The sequence below is a fragment of the Euprymna scolopes genome, chromosome 28 (genome assembly GCF_053919585.1).
Source record: "Euprymna scolopes isolate OS-2025 chromosome 28, ASM5391958v1, whole genome shotgun sequence".
NCBI classification, from domain to species: domain Eukaryota; kingdom Metazoa; phylum Mollusca; class Cephalopoda; order Sepiida; family Sepiolidae; genus Euprymna; species Euprymna scolopes.
The window spans coordinates 101,710,598-101,724,048 of NC_136509.1; the positions used below are offsets into that span (position 1 = coordinate 101,710,598).

Consider the following 13,451-nt stretch of genomic DNA (forward strand, 5'->3'; position numbering starts at 1 on the left):
GAAACCTCGTATTTTAATCAAATTGATGAGTGATTTTAGATGAAAACTCGGATATTGTCTGTAATTTACATTTTCTTAAGTAAATGTAGTAAAGAATGTACAAGTGAAACCAAGAATCTTAAAAAGCAAGCCGAAATAACTCAGTTGGGAGAGCGTTAGACTGAAGATCTAAAGGTCCCTGGTTCAATCCCGGGTTTCGGCATGTGTGTGAGGGGAAACCAAACGTCGTATTTTAATCAAATTGATGAGTGATTTCAGATGAAAACTCGGATATTGTCTGTAATTTACGTTTTCTTAAGCAAATGTAGTAAAGAATGTACAAGTGAAACCAAGAATGTTAGAAAGCAAGCCGAGATAGCTCAGTTGGGAGAGCGTTAGACTGAAGATCTAAAGGTCCCTGGTTCAATCCCGGGTTTCGGCATGTGTGTGAGGGGAAACCAAACCTCGTATTTTAATCAAATTGATGAGTGATTTTAGATGAAAACTCGGATATTGTCTGTAATTTACATTTTCTTAAGTAAATGTAGTAAAGAATGTACAAGTGAAACCAAGAATGTTAGAAAGCAAGCCGAAATAGCTCAGTTGGGAGAGCGTTAGACTGAAGATCTAAAGGTCCCTGGTTCAATCCTGGGTTTCGGCATGTGTGTGAGGGGAAACGAAACCTCGTATTTTAATAAAATTGATGAGTGATTTTAGATGAAAACTCGGATATTGTCTGTAATTTACATTTTCTTACGTAAATTTAGTAAAGAATGTACAAGTGAAACCAAGAATCTTAGAAAGCAAGCCGAAATAGCTCAGTTGGGAGAGCGTTAGACGGAAGATCTAAAGGTCCCTGGTTCAATCCCGGGTTTCGGCATGTGTGTGAGGGGAAACTAAACCTCGTATTTTAATCAAATTGATGAGTGATTTTAGATGAAAACTCGGATATTGTCTGTAATTTACGTTTTGTTAAGCAAATGTAGTAAAGAATGTACAAGTGAAACCAAGAATCTTAGAAAGCAAGCCGAAATAGCTCAGTTGGGAGAGCGTCAGACTGAAGATCTAAAGGTCCCTGGTTCAATCCCGGGTTTCGGCATGTGTGTGAGGGGAAACCAAACCTCGTATTTTAATCAAATTGATGAGTGATTTTAGATGAAAACTCGGATATTGTCTGTAATTTGCATTTTCCTAAGTAAATGTAGTAAAGAATGTACAAGTGAAACCAAGAATGTTAGAAAGCAAGCCGAAATAGCTCAGTTGGGAGAGCGTTAGACTGAAGATCTAAAGGTCCCTGGTTCAATCCCGGGTTTCGGCATGTGTGTGAGGGGGACTCAAACCTCGTATTTTAATCAAATTGATGAGTGATTTTAGATGAAAACTCGGATATTGTCTGTAATTTACATTTTCTTAAGTAAATGTAGTAAAGAATGTACAAGTGAAACAAAGAATGTTAGAAAGCAAGCCGAAATAGCTCAGTTGGGAGAGCGTTAGACTGAAGATCTAAAGGTCCCTGGTTCAATCCCGGGTTTCGGCATGTGTGTGAGGGGAACCCAAACCTCGTATTTTAATCAAATTGATGAGTGATTTTAGATGAAAACTCGGATATTGTCTGTAATTTACATTTTCTTAAGCAAATGTAGTAAAGAATGTACAAGTGAAACACAGAATGTTAGAAAGCAAGCCGAAATAGCTCAGTCGGGAGAGCGTTAGACTGAAGATCTAAAGGTCCCTGGTTCAATCCCGGGTTTCGGCATGTGTGTGAGGGGAACCCAAACCTCGTATTTTAATCAAATTGATCAGTGATTTTAGATGAAAACTCGGATATTGTCTGTAATTTACATTTTCTTAAGCAAATGTAGTAAAGAATGTACAAGTGAAACCAAGAATGTTAGAAAGCAAGCCGAAATAGCGCAGTTGGGAGAGCGTTAGACTGAAGATCTAAAGGTCCCTGTTTCAATCCCGGGTTTCGGCATGTGTGTGAGGGGAAACCAAACCTCGTATTTTAATCAAATTGATGAGTGATTTTAGATGAAAACTCGGATATTGTCTGTAATTTACATTTTCTTAAGTAAATGTAGTAAAGAATGTACAAGTGAAACAAAGAATGTTAGAAAGCAAGCCGAAATAGCTCAGTTGGGAGAGCGTTAGACTGAAGATCTAAAGGTCCCTGGTTCAATCCCGGGTTTCGGCATGTGTGTGAAGGGAAACGAAACCTCGTATTTTAATCAAATTGATGAGTGATTTTAGATGAAAACTCGGATATTGTCTGTAATTTACATTTTCTTAAGCAAATGTAGTAAAGAATGTACAAGTGAAACCAAGAATATTAGAAAGCAAGCCGAAATAGCTCAGTTGGGAGAGCGTTAGACTGAAGATCTAAAGGTCCCTGGTTCAATCCAGGGTTTCGGCATGTGTGTTAGGGGAAACCAAACCTCGTATTTTAATCAAATTGATGAGTGATTTTAGATGAAAACTCGGATATTGTCTGTAATTTGCATTTTCTTAAGTAAATGTAGTAAAGAATGTACAAGTGAAACCAAGAATGTTAGAAAGCAAGCCGAAATAGCTCAGTTGGGAGAGCGTTAGACTGAAGATCTAAAGGTCCCTGGTTCAATCCCGGGTTTCGGCATGTGTGTGAGGGGAAACCAAACTTCGTATTTTATCAAATTGATGAGTGATGTTAGATGAAAACTCGGATATTGTCTGTAATTTACATTTTCTTAAGTAAATGTAGTAAAGAATGTACAAGTGAAACCAAGAATGTTAGAAAGCAAGCCGACATAGCTCAGTTGGGAGAGCGTTAGACTGAAGATCTTAAGGTCCCTGGTTCAATCCCGGGTTTCGGCATGTGTGTGAGGGGAAACCAAACTTCGTATTTTTATCAAATTGATGAGTGATGTTAGATGAATAATCGGATATTGTCTGTAATTTACATTTTCTTAAGTAAATGTAGTAAAGAATGTACAAGTGAAACCAAGAATGTTAGAAAGCAAGCCGAAATAGCTCAGTTGGGAGAGCGTTAGACTGAAGATCTTAAGGTCCCTGGTTCAATCCCGGGTTTCGGCATGTGTGTGAGGGGAAACCAAACCTCGTATTTTAATCAAATTGATGAGTGATTTTAGATGAAAACTCGGATATTGTCTGTAATTTACATTTTCTTAAGTAAATGTAGTAAAGAATGTACAAGTGAAACCAAGAATGTTAGAAAGCAAGCCGAAATAGCTCAGTTGGGAGAGCGTTATACTGAAGATCTAAAGGTCCCTGGTTCAATTCCGGGTTTCGGCATGTGTGTGAGGGGAAACGAAACCTCGTATTTTAATCAAATTGATGAGTGATTTTAGATGAAAACTCGGATATTGTCTGGAATTTACATTTTCTTAAGTAAATGTAGTAAAGAATGTACAAGTGAAACCAAGAATCTTAAAAAGCAAGCCGAAATAGCTCAGTTGGGAGAGCGTTAGACTGAAGATCTAAAGGTCCCTGGTTCAATCCCGGGTTTCGGCATGTGTGTGAAGGGAAACCAAACCTCGTATTTTAATCAAATTGATGAGTGATTTTAGATGAAAACTCGGATATTGTCTGTAATTTACATTTTCTTAAGTAAATGTAGTAAAGAATGTACAAGTGAAACCAAGAATCTTAGAAAGCAAGCCGAAATAGCTCAGTTGGGAGAGCGTTAGGCTGAAGATCTAAAGGTCCCTTGTTCAATCCTGGGTTTCGGCATGTGTGTGAGGGGAAACCAAACCTCGTATTTTAATCAAATTGATGAGTGATTTTAGATGAAAACTCGAATATTGTCTGTAATTTACATTTTCTTAAGTAAATATAGTAAAGAATGTACAAGTGAAACCAAGAATCTTAAAAAGCAAGCCGAAATAGCTCAGTTGGGAGAGCGTTAGACTGAAGATCTAAAGGTCCCTGGTTCAATCCCGGGTTTCGGCATGTGTGTGAGGGGAAACCAAACCTCGTATTTTAATCAAATTGATGAGTGATTTTAGATGAAAACTCGGATATTGTCTGTAATTTACGTTTTCTTAAGCAAATGTAGTAAAAAATGTACAAGTGAAACCAAGAATGTTAGAAAGCAAGCCGAAATAGCTCAGTTGGGAGAGCGTTAGACTGAAGATCTAAAGGTCCCTGGTTCAATCCTGGGTTTCGGCATGTGTGTGAGGGGAAACGAAACCTCGTATTTTAATCAAATTGATCAGTGATTTTAGATGAAAACTCGGATATTGTCTGTAATTTACATTTTCTTAAGTAAATGTAGTAAAGAATGTACAAGTGAAACCAAGAACCTTAGAAAGCAAGCCGAAATAGCTCAGTTGGGAGAGCGTTAGGCTGAAGATCTAAAGGTCCCGGATTCAATCCCGGGTTTCGGCATGTGTGTGAGGGGAAACCAAACCTCGTATTTTAATCAAATTGATGAGTATTTTTAGATGAAAACTCGGATATTGTCTGTAATTTACATTTTCTTAAGTAAATGTAGTAAAGAATGTACAAGTGAAACCAAGAATCTTAAAAAGCAAGCCGAAATAGCTCAGTTGGGAGAGCGTTAGACTGAAGATCTAAAGGTCCCTGGTTCAATCCCGGGTTTCGGCATGTGTGTGAGGGGAAACCAAACCTCGTATTTTAATCAAATTGATGAGTGATTTTAGATGAAAACTCGGATATTGTCTGTAATTTACATTTTCTTAAGTAAATGTAGTAAAGAATGTACAAGTGAAACCAAGAATGTTAGAAAGCAAGCCGAAATAGCTCAGTTGGGAGAGCGTTAGACTGAAGATCTAAAGGTCCCTGGTTCAATCCTGGGTTTCGGCATGTGTGTGAGGGGAAACCAACCCTCGTATTTTAATCAAATTGATGAGTGATTTTAGATGAAAACTCGGATATTGTCTGTAATTTACATTTTCTTAAGTAAATGTAGTAAAGAATGTACAAGTGAAACCAAGAATCTTAAAAAGCAAGCCGAAATAGCTCAGTTGGGAGAGCGTTAGACTGAAGATCTAAAGGTCCCTGGTTCAATCCCGGGTTTCGGCATGTGTGTGAAGGGAAACCAAACCTCGTATTTTAATCAAATTGATGAGTGATTTTAGATGAAAACTCGGATATTGTCTGTAATTTACATTTTCTTAAGTAAATGTAGTAAAGAATGTACAAGTGAAACCAAGAATCTTAAAAAGCAAGCCGAAATAGCTCAGTTGGGAGAGCGTTAGACTGAAGATCTAAAGGTCCCTGGTTAAATCCTGGGTTTCGGCATGTGTGTGAGGGGAAACCAAACCTCGTATTTTAATCAAATTGATGAGTGATTTTAGATGAAAACTCGGATATTGTCTGTAATTTACGTTTTCTTAAGCAAATGTAGAAAAAATGTACAAGTGAAACCAAGAATGTTAGAAAGCAAGCCGAAATAGCTCAGTTGGGAGAGCGTTAGACTGAAGATCTAAAGGTCCCTGGTTCAATCCTGGGTTTCGGCATGTGTGTGAGGGGAAACGAAACCTCGTATTTTAATCAAATTGATGAGTGATTTTAGATGAATAATCGGATATTGTCTGTAATTTACATTTTCTTAAGTAAATGTAGTAAAAAATGTACAAGTGAAACCAAGAATCTTAGAAAGCAAGCCGAAATAGCTCAGTTGGGAGAGCGTTAGACTGAAGATCTAAATGTCCCTGGTTCAATCCCGGGTTTCGGCATGTGTGTGAGGGGAAACCAAACTTCGTATTTTTATCAAATTGATGAGTGATGTTCGATGAAAACTCGGATATTGTCTGTAATTTACATTTTCTTAAGTAAATGTAGTAAAGAATGTACAAGTGAAACCAAGAATGTTAGAAAGCAAGCCGAAATAGCTCAGTTGGGAGAGCGTTAGACTGAAGATCTTAAGGTCCCTGGTTCAATCCCGGGTTTCGGCATGTGTGTGAGGGGAACCAAACCTCGTATTTTAATCAAATTGATGAGTGATTTTAGATGAAAACTCGGATATTGTCTGTAATTTACATTTTCTTAAGTAAATGTAGTAAAGAATGTACAAGTGAAACCAAGAATCTTAGAAAGCAAGCCGAAATAGCTCAGTTGGGAGAGCGTTAGACTGAAGATCTAAAGGTCCCTGGTTCAATTCCGGGTTTCGGCATGTGTGTGAGGGGAAACCAAACCTCGTATTTTAATCAAATTGATGAGTGATTTTAGATGAAAACTCGGATATTGTCTGTAATTTACATTTTCTTAAGTAAATGTAGTAAAGAATGTACAAGTGAAACCAAGAATCTTAAAAAGCAAGCCGAAATAGCCCAGTTGGGAGAGCGTTAGACTGAAGATCTAAAGGTCCCTGGTTCAATCCCGGGTTTCGGCATGTGTGTGAAGGGAAACCAAACCTCGTATTTTAATCAAATTGATGAGTGATTTTAGATGAATAATCGGATATTGTCTGTAATTTACATTTTCTTAAGTAAATGTAGTAAAGAATGTACAAGTGAAACCAAGAATCTTAAAAAGCAAGCCGAAATAGCTCAGTTGGGAGAGCGTTAGGCTGAAGATCTAAAGGTCCCTTGTTCAATCCTTGGTTTCGGCATCTGTGTGAGGGGAAACCAAACCTCGCATTTTAATCAAATTGATGAGTGATTTTAGATGAAAACTCGGATATTGTCTGTAATTTACATTTTCTTAAGTAAATGTAGTAAAGAATGTACAAGTGAAACCAAGAATCTTAAAAAGCAAGCCGAAATAGCTCAGTTGGGAGAGCGTTAGACTGAAGATCTAAAGGTCCCTGGTTCAATCCCGGGTTTCGGCATGTGTGTGAGGGGAAACCAACCCTCGTATTTTAATCAAATTGATGAGTGATTTTAGATGAAAACTCGGATATTGTCTGTAATTTACGTTTTCTTAAGCAAATGTAGTAAAAAATGTACAAGTGAAACCAAGAATGTTAGAAAGCAAGCCGAAATAGCTCAGTTGGGAGAGCGTTAGACTGAAGATCTAAAAGTCCCTGGTTCAATCCTGGGTTTCGGCATGTGTGTGAGGGGAAACCAAACCTCGTATTTTAATCAAATTGATGAGTGATTTTAGATGAAAACTCGGATATTGTCTGTAATTTACATTTTCTTAAGTAAATGTAGTAAAAAATGTACAAGTGAAACCAAGAATCTTAGAAAGCAAGCCGAAATAGCTCAGTTGGGAGAGCGTTAGACTGAAGATCTAAAGGTCCCTGGTTCAATCCCGGGTTTCGGCATGTGTGTGAGGGGAAACGAAACCTCGTATTTTAATCAAATTGATGAGTGATTTTAGATGAAAACTCGGATATTGTCTGTAATTTACATTTTCTTAAGTAAATGTAGTAAAGAATGTACAAGTGAAACCAAGAATCTTAGAAAGCAAGCCGAAATAACTCAGTTGGGTAGAGCGTTAGACTGAAGATCTAAAGGTCCCTGGTTCAATCCCGGGTTTCGGCATGTGTGTGAGGGGAAACCAAACCTCGTATTTTAATCAAATTGATGAGTGATTTTAGATGAAAACTCGGATATTGTCTGTAATTTACATTTTCTTAAGTAAATGTAGTAAAGAATGTACAAGTGAAACCAAGAATGTTAGAAAGCAAGCAAAAATAGCTCAGTTGGGAGAGCGTTAGACTGAAGATCTAAAGGTCCCTGGTTCAATCCCGGGTTTCGGCATGTGTGTGAGGGGAAACCAAACCTCGTATTTTAATCAAATTGATGAGTGATTTTAGATGAAAACTCGGATATTGTCTGTAATTTACATTTTCTTAAGTAAATGTAGTAAAGAATGTACAACTGAAACCAAGAATGTTAGAAAGCAAGCCGAAATACCTCAGTTGGGAGAGCGTTAGACTGAAGATCTTAAGGTCCCTGGTTCAATCCCGGGTTTCGGCATGTGTGTGAGGGGAAACCAAGCCTCGTATTTTAATCAAATTGATGAGTGATTTTAGATGAAAACTCGGATATTGTCTGTAATTTACATTTTCTTAAGTAAATGTAGTAAAGAATGTACAAGTGAAACCAAGAATCTTAGAAAGCAAGCCGAAATACCTCAGTTGGGAGAGCGTTAGACTGAAGATCTAAAGGTCCCTGGTTCAATCCCGGGTTTCGGCATGTGTGTGAGGGGAAACCAAACCTCGTATTTTAATCAAATTGATGAGTGATTTTAGATGAAAACTCGGATATTGTCTGTAATTTACATTTTCTTAAGCAAATGTAGTAAAGAATGTACAAGTGAAACCAAGAATGTTAGAAAGCAAGCCGAAATAGCTCAGTTGGGAGAGCGTTAGACTGAAGATCTAAAGGTCCCTGGTGCAATCCCGGGTTTCGGCATGTGTGTGAGGGGAAACCAAACCTCGTATTTTAATCAAATTGATGAGTGATTTTAGATGAAAACTCGGATATTGTCTGTAATTTGCATTTTCTTAAGTAAATGTAGTAAAGAATGTACAAGTGAAACCAAGAATGTTAGAAAGCAAGCCGAAATAGCTCAGTTGGGAGAGCGTTAGACTGAAGATCTAAAGGTCCCTGGTTCAATCCCGGGTTTCGGCATGTGTGTGAGGGGGAACCAAACGTCGTATTTTTATCAAATTGATGAGTGATGTTAGATGAAAACTCGGATATTGTCTGTAATTTGCATTTTCTAAAGTAAATGTAGTAAAGAATGTACAAGTGAAACCAAGAATGTTAGAAAGCAAGCCGAAATAGCTCAGTTGGGAGAGCGTTAGACTGAAGATCTAAAGGTCCTTGGTTCAATCCCGGGTTTCGGCATGTGTGTGAGGGGAAACGAAACCTCGTATTTTAATCAAATTGATGAGTGATTTTAGATGAAAACTCGGATATTGTCTGTAATTTACATTTTCTTAAGTAAATGTAGTAAAGAATGTACAAGTGAAACAAAGAATGTTAGAAAGCAAGCCGAAATAGCTCAGTTGGGAGAGCGTTAGACTGAAGATCTAAAGGTCCCTGGTTGAATCCCGGGTTTCGGCATGTGTGTGAGGGGAAACCAAACCTCGTATTTTAATCAAATTGATGAGTGATTTTAGATGAAAACTCGGATATTGTCTGTTATTTACATTTTCTTAAGTAAATGTAGTAAAGAATGTACAAGTGAAACCAAGAATCTTAAAAAGCAAGCCGAAATAACTCAGTTGGGAGAGCGTTAGACTGAAGATCTAAAGGTCCCTGGTTCAATCCCGGGTTTCGGCATGTGTGTAAGGGGAAACCAAACCTCGTATTTTAATCAAATTGATGAGTGATTTTAGATGAAAACTCGGATATTGTCTGTAATTTACATTTTCTTAAGTAAATGTAGTAAAGAATGTACAAGTGAAACCAAGAATGTTAGAAAGCAAGCCGAAATAACTCAGTTGGGAGAGCGTTAGACTGAAGATCTAAAGGTCCCTGGTTCAATCCCGGGTTTCGGCATGTGTGTGAGGGGAAACCAAACCTCGTATTTTAATCAAATTGATGAGTGATTTTAGATGAAAACTCGGATATTGTCTGTAATTTACATTTTCTTAAGTAAATGTAGTAAAGAATGTACAAGTGAAACCAAGAATCTTAGAAAGCAAGCCGAAATAGCTCAGTTGGGAGAGCGTTAGACTGAAGATCTAAAGGTCCCTGGTTTAATCCCCCGTTTCGGCATGTGTGTGAGGGGAAACCAAACCTCGTATTTTAATCAAATTGATGAGTGATTTTAGATGAAATCTCGGATATTGTCTGTAATTTACATTTTCTTAAGTAAATGTAGTAAAGAATGTACAAGTGAAACCAAGAATGTTCGAAAGCAAGCCGAAATAGCTCAGTTGGGAGAGCGTTAGACTGAAGATCTAAAGGTCCCTGGTTCAATCCCGGGTTTCGGCATGTGTGTGAGGGGAAACCAAACCTCGTATTTTAATCAAATTGATGAGTGATTTTAGATGAAAACTCGGATATTGTCTGTAATTTACATTTTCTTAAGTAAATGTAGTAAAGAATGTACAAGTGAAACCAAGAATCTTAGAAAGCAAGCCGAAATAACTCAGTTGGGAGAGCGTTAGGCTGAAGATCGAAAGGTCCCTTGTTCAATCCTGGGTTTCGGCATGTGTGTGAGGGGAAACCAAACCTCGTATTTCAATCAAATTGATGAGTGATTTTAGATGAAAACTCGGATATTGTCTGTAATTTACATTTTCTTAAGTAAATGTAGTAAAGAATGTACAAGTGAAAACAAGAATCTTAAAAAGCAAGCCGAAATAGCTCAGTTGGGAGAGCGTTAGACTGAAGATCTAAAGGTCCCTGGTTCAATCCCGGGTTTCGGCATGTGTGTGAGGGGAAACCAAACCTCGTATTTTAATCAAATTGATGAGTGATTTTAGATGAAAACTCGGATATTGTCTGTAATTTACGTTTTCTTAAGCAAATGTAGTAAAGAATGTACAAGTGAAACCAAGAATCTTAGAAAGCAAGCCGAAATAACTCAGTTGGGAGAGCGTTAGGCTGAAGATCTAAAGGTCCCTTGTTCAATCCTGGGTTTCGGCATGTGTGTGAGGGGAAACCAAACCTCGTATTTTAATCAAATTGATGAGTGATTTTAGATGAAAACTCGGATATTGTCTGTAATTTACATTTTCTTAAGTAAATGTAGTAAAGAATGTACAAGTGAAACCAAGAATCTTAAAAAGCAAGCCGAAATAGCTCAGTTGGGAGAGCGTTAGACTGAAGATCTAAAGGTCCCTGGTTCAATCCCGGGTTTCGGCATGTGTGTGAGGGGAAACCAAACCTCGTATTTTAATCAAATTGATGAGTGATTTTAGATGAAAACTCGGATATTGTCTGTAATTTACGTTTTCTTAAGCAAATGTAGTAAAGAATGTACAAGTGAAACCAAGAATGTTAGAAAGCAAGCCGAAATAGCTCAGTTGGGAGAGCGTTAGACCGAAGATCTAAAGGTCCTTGGTTCAATCCTTGGTTTCGGCATGTGTGTGAGGGGAAACCAAACCTCGTATTTTAATCAAATTGATGAGTGATTTTAGATGAAAACTCGGATATTGTCTGTAATTTACATTTTCTTAAGTAAATGTAGTAAAAAATGTACAAGTGAAACCAAGAATCTTAGAAAGCAAGCCGAAATAGCTCAGTTGGGAGAGCGTTAGACTGAAGATCTAAAGGTCCCTGGTTCAATCCCGGGTTTCGGCATGTGTGTGAGGGGAAACCAAACTTCGTATATTTATCAAATTGATGAGTGATGTTAGATGAAAACTCGGATATTGTCTGTAATTTGCATTTTCTAAAGTAAATGTAGTAAAGAATGTACAAGTGAAACCAAGAATGTTAGAAAGCAAGCCGAAATAGCTCAGTTGGGAGAGCGTTAGACTGAAGATCTAAAGGTCCCTGGTTCAATCCCGGGTTTCGGCATGTGTGTGAGGGGAAACCAAACCTCGTATTTTAATCAAATTGATGAGTGATTTTAGATGAACACTCGGATATTGTCTGTAATTTACATTTTCTTAAGTAAATGTAGTAAAGAATGTACAAGTGAAACCAAGAATGTTAGAAAGCAAGCCGAAATAGCTCAGTTGGGAGAGCGTTAGACTGAAGATCTAAATGTCCCTGGTTCAATCCCGGGTTTCGGCATGTGTGTGAGGGGAAACGAAACCTCGTATTTTAATCAAATTGATGAGTGATTTTAGATGAATAATCGGATATTGTCTGTAATTTACATTTTCTTAAGTAAATGTAGTAAAGAATGTACAAGTGAAACAAAGAATGTTAGAAAGCAAGCCGAAATAGCTCAGTTGGGAGAGCGTTAGACTGAAGATCTAAATGTCCCTGGTTCAATCCCGGGTTTCGGCATGTGTGTGAGGGGAAACGAAACCTCGTATTTTAATCAAATTGATGAGTGATTTTAGATGAATAATCGGATATTGTCTGTAATTTACATTTTCTTAAGTAAATGTAGTAAAGAATGTACAAGTGAAACCAAGAATGTTCGAAAGCAAGCCGAAATAGCTCAGTTGGGAGAGTGTTAGGCATAAGATCTAAAGGTCCCTTGTTCAATCCTGGGTTTCGGCATGTGTGTGAGGGGAAACCAAACCTCGTATTGTAATCAAATTGATGAGTGATTTTAGATGAAAACTCGGATATTGTCTGTAATTTACATTTTCTTAAGTAAATGTAGTAAAGAATGTACAAGTGAAACCAAGAATCTTAAAAAGCAAGCCGAAATAGCTCAGTTGGGAGAGCGTTAGACTGAAGATCTAAAGGTCCCTGGTTCAATCCCTGGTTTCGGCATGTGTGTGAGGGGAAACCAAACCTCGTATTTAAATCAAATTGATGAGTGATTTTAGATGAAAACTCGGATATTGTCTGTAATTTACGTTTTCTTAAGCAAATGTAGTAAAGAATGTACAAGTGAAACCAAGAATCTTAGAAAGCAAGCCGAAATAGCTCAGTTGGGAGAAAGTTAGACTGAAGATCTAAAGGTCCCTGGTTCCATCCTGAGTTTCGGCATGTGTGTGAGGGGAAACCAAACCTCGTATTTTAATCAAATTGATGAGTGATTTTAGATGAAAACTCGGATATTGTCTGTAATTTACATTTTCTTAAGTAAATGTAGTAAAAAATGTACAAGTGAAACCAAGAATCTTAGAAAGCAAGCCGAAATAGCTCAGTTGGGAGAGCGTTAGACTGAAGATCTAAAGGTCCCTGGTTCAATCCCGGGTTTCGGCATGTGTGTGAGGGGAAACCAAACCTCGTATTTTAATCAAATTGATGAGTGATTTTAGATGAAAACTCGGATATTGTCTGTAATTTACATTTTCTTAAGTAAATGTAGTAAAGAATGTACAAGTGAAACCAAGAATGTTAGAAAGCAAGCAAAAATAGCTCAGTTGGGAGAGCGTTAGACTGAAGATCTAAAGGTCCCTGGTTCAATCCCGGGTTTCGGCATGTGTGTGAGGGGAAACCAAACCTCGTATTTTAATCAAATTGATGAGTGATTTTAGATGAAAACTCGGATATTGTCTGTAATTTACATTTTCTTAAGTAAATGTAGTAAAGAATGTACAAGTGAAACCAAGAATCTTAGAAAGCAAGCCGAAATAGCTCAGTTGGGAGAGCGTTAGACTGAAGATCTAAAGGTCCCTGGTTCAATCCCGGGTTTCGGCATGTGTGTGAGGGGAAACCAAACCTCGTATTTAAATCAAATTGATGAGTGATTTTAGATGAAAACTCGGATATTGTCTGTAATTTACATTTTCTTAAGTAAATGTAGTAAAGAATGTACAAGTGAAACCAAGAATGTTAGAAAGCAAGCCGAAATAACTCAGTTGGGAGAGCGTTAGACTGAAGATCTAAAGGTCCCTGGTTCAATCCCGGGTTACGGCATGCGTGTGAGGGGAAACCAAACCTCGTATTTTAATCAAACTGATGAGTGATTTTAGATGAAAACTCGGATATTGTCTGTAATTTACATTTTCTTAAGTAAATGTAGTAAAG

The 13,451-nt window shown here is 37.6% G+C and overlaps 59 non-coding genes across 59 annotated transcripts; all 59 read left to right on the forward strand.

Annotated features, from left to right (window-relative positions):
- The first annotated feature begins 129 nt into the window (after positions 1-129).
- On the forward strand, positions 130-202 carry Trnaf-gaa (transfer RNA phenylalanine (anticodon GAA)). Its single transcript has one exon. It is a non-coding gene; the product is annotated as a tRNA-Phe (tRNA).
- Positions 203-348: 146 nt separating this feature from the next.
- On the forward strand, positions 349-421 carry Trnaf-gaa (transfer RNA phenylalanine (anticodon GAA)). The gene has a single exon. It is a non-coding gene; the product is annotated as a tRNA-Phe (tRNA).
- A 146-nt stretch (positions 422-567) lies between these two features.
- Trnaf-gaa (transfer RNA phenylalanine (anticodon GAA)) lies at positions 568-640 on the forward strand. Its single transcript has one exon. It is a non-coding gene; the product is annotated as a tRNA-Phe (tRNA).
- Positions 641-786: 146 nt separating this feature from the next.
- Trnaf-gaa (transfer RNA phenylalanine (anticodon GAA)) lies at positions 787-859 on the forward strand. Its single transcript has one exon. It is a non-coding gene; the product is annotated as a tRNA-Phe (tRNA).
- Positions 860-1,005: 146 nt separating this feature from the next.
- On the forward strand, positions 1,006-1,078 carry Trnaf-gaa (transfer RNA phenylalanine (anticodon GAA)). Its single transcript has one exon. It is a non-coding gene; the product is annotated as a tRNA-Phe (tRNA).
- Positions 1,079-1,224: 146 nt separating this feature from the next.
- Positions 1,225-1,297, forward strand: Trnaf-gaa (transfer RNA phenylalanine (anticodon GAA)). Its single transcript has one exon. It is a non-coding gene; the product is annotated as a tRNA-Phe (tRNA).
- A 146-nt stretch (positions 1,298-1,443) lies between these two features.
- Trnaf-gaa (transfer RNA phenylalanine (anticodon GAA)) lies at positions 1,444-1,516 on the forward strand. The gene has a single exon. It is a non-coding gene; the product is annotated as a tRNA-Phe (tRNA).
- Positions 1,517-1,662: 146 nt separating this feature from the next.
- Positions 1,663-1,735, forward strand: Trnaf-gaa (transfer RNA phenylalanine (anticodon GAA)). The gene has a single exon. It is a non-coding gene; the product is annotated as a tRNA-Phe (tRNA).
- Positions 1,736-1,881: 146 nt separating this feature from the next.
- On the forward strand, positions 1,882-1,954 carry Trnaf-gaa (transfer RNA phenylalanine (anticodon GAA)). The gene has a single exon. It is a non-coding gene; the product is annotated as a tRNA-Phe (tRNA).
- Positions 1,955-2,100: 146 nt separating this feature from the next.
- On the forward strand, positions 2,101-2,173 carry Trnaf-gaa (transfer RNA phenylalanine (anticodon GAA)). Its single transcript has one exon. It is a non-coding gene; the product is annotated as a tRNA-Phe (tRNA).
- Positions 2,174-2,319: 146 nt separating this feature from the next.
- On the forward strand, positions 2,320-2,392 carry Trnaf-gaa (transfer RNA phenylalanine (anticodon GAA)). Its single transcript has one exon. It is a non-coding gene; the product is annotated as a tRNA-Phe (tRNA).
- Positions 2,393-2,538: 146 nt separating this feature from the next.
- On the forward strand, positions 2,539-2,611 carry Trnaf-gaa (transfer RNA phenylalanine (anticodon GAA)). The gene has a single exon. It is a non-coding gene; the product is annotated as a tRNA-Phe (tRNA).
- A 145-nt stretch (positions 2,612-2,756) lies between these two features.
- Trnaf-gaa (transfer RNA phenylalanine (anticodon GAA)) lies at positions 2,757-2,829 on the forward strand. The gene has a single exon. It is a non-coding gene; the product is annotated as a tRNA-Phe (tRNA).
- Positions 2,830-2,975: 146 nt separating this feature from the next.
- Trnaf-gaa (transfer RNA phenylalanine (anticodon GAA)) lies at positions 2,976-3,048 on the forward strand. Its single transcript has one exon. It is a non-coding gene; the product is annotated as a tRNA-Phe (tRNA).
- Positions 3,049-3,194: 146 nt separating this feature from the next.
- Positions 3,195-3,267, forward strand: Trnaf-gaa (transfer RNA phenylalanine (anticodon GAA)). The gene has a single exon. It is a non-coding gene; the product is annotated as a tRNA-Phe (tRNA).
- A 146-nt stretch (positions 3,268-3,413) lies between these two features.
- Positions 3,414-3,486, forward strand: Trnaf-gaa (transfer RNA phenylalanine (anticodon GAA)). Its single transcript has one exon. It is a non-coding gene; the product is annotated as a tRNA-Phe (tRNA).
- A 146-nt stretch (positions 3,487-3,632) lies between these two features.
- Positions 3,633-3,705, forward strand: Trnaf-gaa (transfer RNA phenylalanine (anticodon GAA)). The gene has a single exon. It is a non-coding gene; the product is annotated as a tRNA-Phe (tRNA).
- Positions 3,706-3,851: 146 nt separating this feature from the next.
- Trnaf-gaa (transfer RNA phenylalanine (anticodon GAA)) lies at positions 3,852-3,924 on the forward strand. Its single transcript has one exon. It is a non-coding gene; the product is annotated as a tRNA-Phe (tRNA).
- Positions 3,925-4,070: 146 nt separating this feature from the next.
- Positions 4,071-4,143, forward strand: Trnaf-gaa (transfer RNA phenylalanine (anticodon GAA)). Its single transcript has one exon. It is a non-coding gene; the product is annotated as a tRNA-Phe (tRNA).
- Positions 4,144-4,289: 146 nt separating this feature from the next.
- Trnaf-gaa (transfer RNA phenylalanine (anticodon GAA)) lies at positions 4,290-4,362 on the forward strand. Its single transcript has one exon. It is a non-coding gene; the product is annotated as a tRNA-Phe (tRNA).
- Positions 4,363-4,508: 146 nt separating this feature from the next.
- Positions 4,509-4,581, forward strand: Trnaf-gaa (transfer RNA phenylalanine (anticodon GAA)). The gene has a single exon. It is a non-coding gene; the product is annotated as a tRNA-Phe (tRNA).
- A 146-nt stretch (positions 4,582-4,727) lies between these two features.
- On the forward strand, positions 4,728-4,800 carry Trnaf-gaa (transfer RNA phenylalanine (anticodon GAA)). Its single transcript has one exon. It is a non-coding gene; the product is annotated as a tRNA-Phe (tRNA).
- A 146-nt stretch (positions 4,801-4,946) lies between these two features.
- Trnaf-gaa (transfer RNA phenylalanine (anticodon GAA)) lies at positions 4,947-5,019 on the forward strand. The gene has a single exon. It is a non-coding gene; the product is annotated as a tRNA-Phe (tRNA).
- A 146-nt stretch (positions 5,020-5,165) lies between these two features.
- Positions 5,166-5,238, forward strand: Trnaf-gaa (transfer RNA phenylalanine (anticodon GAA)). The gene has a single exon. It is a non-coding gene; the product is annotated as a tRNA-Phe (tRNA).
- A 145-nt stretch (positions 5,239-5,383) lies between these two features.
- Trnaf-gaa (transfer RNA phenylalanine (anticodon GAA)) lies at positions 5,384-5,456 on the forward strand. The gene has a single exon. It is a non-coding gene; the product is annotated as a tRNA-Phe (tRNA).
- Positions 5,457-5,602: 146 nt separating this feature from the next.
- On the forward strand, positions 5,603-5,675 carry Trnaf-gaa (transfer RNA phenylalanine (anticodon GAA)). Its single transcript has one exon. It is a non-coding gene; the product is annotated as a tRNA-Phe (tRNA).
- Positions 5,676-5,821: 146 nt separating this feature from the next.
- Trnaf-gaa (transfer RNA phenylalanine (anticodon GAA)) lies at positions 5,822-5,894 on the forward strand. Its single transcript has one exon. It is a non-coding gene; the product is annotated as a tRNA-Phe (tRNA).
- Positions 5,895-6,039: 145 nt separating this feature from the next.
- Positions 6,040-6,112, forward strand: Trnaf-gaa (transfer RNA phenylalanine (anticodon GAA)). Its single transcript has one exon. It is a non-coding gene; the product is annotated as a tRNA-Phe (tRNA).
- Positions 6,113-6,258: 146 nt separating this feature from the next.
- Positions 6,259-6,331, forward strand: Trnaf-gaa (transfer RNA phenylalanine (anticodon GAA)). Its single transcript has one exon. It is a non-coding gene; the product is annotated as a tRNA-Phe (tRNA).
- A 146-nt stretch (positions 6,332-6,477) lies between these two features.
- On the forward strand, positions 6,478-6,550 carry Trnaf-gaa (transfer RNA phenylalanine (anticodon GAA)). The gene has a single exon. It is a non-coding gene; the product is annotated as a tRNA-Phe (tRNA).
- Positions 6,551-6,696: 146 nt separating this feature from the next.
- Trnaf-gaa (transfer RNA phenylalanine (anticodon GAA)) lies at positions 6,697-6,769 on the forward strand. Its single transcript has one exon. It is a non-coding gene; the product is annotated as a tRNA-Phe (tRNA).
- A 146-nt stretch (positions 6,770-6,915) lies between these two features.
- Positions 6,916-6,988, forward strand: Trnaf-gaa (transfer RNA phenylalanine (anticodon GAA)). Its single transcript has one exon. It is a non-coding gene; the product is annotated as a tRNA-Phe (tRNA).
- Positions 6,989-7,134: 146 nt separating this feature from the next.
- On the forward strand, positions 7,135-7,207 carry Trnaf-gaa (transfer RNA phenylalanine (anticodon GAA)). Its single transcript has one exon. It is a non-coding gene; the product is annotated as a tRNA-Phe (tRNA).
- A 146-nt stretch (positions 7,208-7,353) lies between these two features.
- Trnaf-gaa (transfer RNA phenylalanine (anticodon GAA)) lies at positions 7,354-7,427 on the forward strand. Its single transcript has one exon. It is a non-coding gene; the product is annotated as a tRNA-Phe (tRNA).
- A 146-nt stretch (positions 7,428-7,573) lies between these two features.
- Trnaf-gaa (transfer RNA phenylalanine (anticodon GAA)) lies at positions 7,574-7,646 on the forward strand. The gene has a single exon. It is a non-coding gene; the product is annotated as a tRNA-Phe (tRNA).
- A 146-nt stretch (positions 7,647-7,792) lies between these two features.
- Positions 7,793-7,865, forward strand: Trnaf-gaa (transfer RNA phenylalanine (anticodon GAA)). Its single transcript has one exon. It is a non-coding gene; the product is annotated as a tRNA-Phe (tRNA).
- A 146-nt stretch (positions 7,866-8,011) lies between these two features.
- Trnaf-gaa (transfer RNA phenylalanine (anticodon GAA)) lies at positions 8,012-8,084 on the forward strand. The gene has a single exon. It is a non-coding gene; the product is annotated as a tRNA-Phe (tRNA).
- Positions 8,085-8,230: 146 nt separating this feature from the next.
- Trnaf-gaa (transfer RNA phenylalanine (anticodon GAA)) lies at positions 8,231-8,303 on the forward strand. The gene has a single exon. It is a non-coding gene; the product is annotated as a tRNA-Phe (tRNA).
- A 146-nt stretch (positions 8,304-8,449) lies between these two features.
- Trnaf-gaa (transfer RNA phenylalanine (anticodon GAA)) lies at positions 8,450-8,522 on the forward strand. Its single transcript has one exon. It is a non-coding gene; the product is annotated as a tRNA-Phe (tRNA).
- Positions 8,523-8,668: 146 nt separating this feature from the next.
- Positions 8,669-8,741, forward strand: Trnaf-gaa (transfer RNA phenylalanine (anticodon GAA)). Its single transcript has one exon. It is a non-coding gene; the product is annotated as a tRNA-Phe (tRNA).
- Positions 8,742-8,887: 146 nt separating this feature from the next.
- Positions 8,888-8,960, forward strand: Trnaf-gaa (transfer RNA phenylalanine (anticodon GAA)). The gene has a single exon. It is a non-coding gene; the product is annotated as a tRNA-Phe (tRNA).
- Positions 8,961-9,106: 146 nt separating this feature from the next.
- Trnaf-gaa (transfer RNA phenylalanine (anticodon GAA)) lies at positions 9,107-9,179 on the forward strand. Its single transcript has one exon. It is a non-coding gene; the product is annotated as a tRNA-Phe (tRNA).
- A 146-nt stretch (positions 9,180-9,325) lies between these two features.
- Trnaf-gaa (transfer RNA phenylalanine (anticodon GAA)) lies at positions 9,326-9,398 on the forward strand. Its single transcript has one exon. It is a non-coding gene; the product is annotated as a tRNA-Phe (tRNA).
- Positions 9,399-9,544: 146 nt separating this feature from the next.
- Trnaf-gaa (transfer RNA phenylalanine (anticodon GAA)) lies at positions 9,545-9,617 on the forward strand. The gene has a single exon. It is a non-coding gene; the product is annotated as a tRNA-Phe (tRNA).
- Positions 9,618-9,763: 146 nt separating this feature from the next.
- Positions 9,764-9,836, forward strand: Trnaf-gaa (transfer RNA phenylalanine (anticodon GAA)). The gene has a single exon. It is a non-coding gene; the product is annotated as a tRNA-Phe (tRNA).
- A 365-nt stretch (positions 9,837-10,201) lies between these two features.
- Trnaf-gaa (transfer RNA phenylalanine (anticodon GAA)) lies at positions 10,202-10,274 on the forward strand. The gene has a single exon. It is a non-coding gene; the product is annotated as a tRNA-Phe (tRNA).
- Positions 10,275-10,420: 146 nt separating this feature from the next.
- Trnaf-gaa (transfer RNA phenylalanine (anticodon GAA)) lies at positions 10,421-10,493 on the forward strand. The gene has a single exon. It is a non-coding gene; the product is annotated as a tRNA-Phe (tRNA).
- Positions 10,494-10,639: 146 nt separating this feature from the next.
- Positions 10,640-10,712, forward strand: Trnaf-gaa (transfer RNA phenylalanine (anticodon GAA)). Its single transcript has one exon. It is a non-coding gene; the product is annotated as a tRNA-Phe (tRNA).
- A 146-nt stretch (positions 10,713-10,858) lies between these two features.
- Trnaf-gaa (transfer RNA phenylalanine (anticodon GAA)) lies at positions 10,859-10,931 on the forward strand. Its single transcript has one exon. It is a non-coding gene; the product is annotated as a tRNA-Phe (tRNA).
- A 146-nt stretch (positions 10,932-11,077) lies between these two features.
- Positions 11,078-11,150, forward strand: Trnaf-gaa (transfer RNA phenylalanine (anticodon GAA)). The gene has a single exon. It is a non-coding gene; the product is annotated as a tRNA-Phe (tRNA).
- Positions 11,151-11,296: 146 nt separating this feature from the next.
- On the forward strand, positions 11,297-11,369 carry Trnaf-gaa (transfer RNA phenylalanine (anticodon GAA)). The gene has a single exon. It is a non-coding gene; the product is annotated as a tRNA-Phe (tRNA).
- A 146-nt stretch (positions 11,370-11,515) lies between these two features.
- On the forward strand, positions 11,516-11,588 carry Trnaf-gaa (transfer RNA phenylalanine (anticodon GAA)). The gene has a single exon. It is a non-coding gene; the product is annotated as a tRNA-Phe (tRNA).
- A 146-nt stretch (positions 11,589-11,734) lies between these two features.
- On the forward strand, positions 11,735-11,807 carry Trnaf-gaa (transfer RNA phenylalanine (anticodon GAA)). The gene has a single exon. It is a non-coding gene; the product is annotated as a tRNA-Phe (tRNA).
- Positions 11,808-11,953: 146 nt separating this feature from the next.
- On the forward strand, positions 11,954-12,026 carry Trnal-uaa (transfer RNA leucine (anticodon UAA)). Its single transcript has one exon. It is a non-coding gene; the product is annotated as a tRNA-Leu (tRNA).
- Positions 12,027-12,172: 146 nt separating this feature from the next.
- Positions 12,173-12,245, forward strand: Trnaf-gaa (transfer RNA phenylalanine (anticodon GAA)). The gene has a single exon. It is a non-coding gene; the product is annotated as a tRNA-Phe (tRNA).
- Positions 12,246-12,610: 365 nt separating this feature from the next.
- On the forward strand, positions 12,611-12,683 carry Trnaf-gaa (transfer RNA phenylalanine (anticodon GAA)). The gene has a single exon. It is a non-coding gene; the product is annotated as a tRNA-Phe (tRNA).
- Positions 12,684-12,829: 146 nt separating this feature from the next.
- Trnaf-gaa (transfer RNA phenylalanine (anticodon GAA)) lies at positions 12,830-12,902 on the forward strand. Its single transcript has one exon. It is a non-coding gene; the product is annotated as a tRNA-Phe (tRNA).
- A 146-nt stretch (positions 12,903-13,048) lies between these two features.
- On the forward strand, positions 13,049-13,121 carry Trnaf-gaa (transfer RNA phenylalanine (anticodon GAA)). The gene has a single exon. It is a non-coding gene; the product is annotated as a tRNA-Phe (tRNA).
- Positions 13,122-13,267: 146 nt separating this feature from the next.
- Positions 13,268-13,340, forward strand: Trnaf-gaa (transfer RNA phenylalanine (anticodon GAA)). Its single transcript has one exon. It is a non-coding gene; the product is annotated as a tRNA-Phe (tRNA).
- Positions 13,341-13,451: the final 111 nt, after the last annotated feature.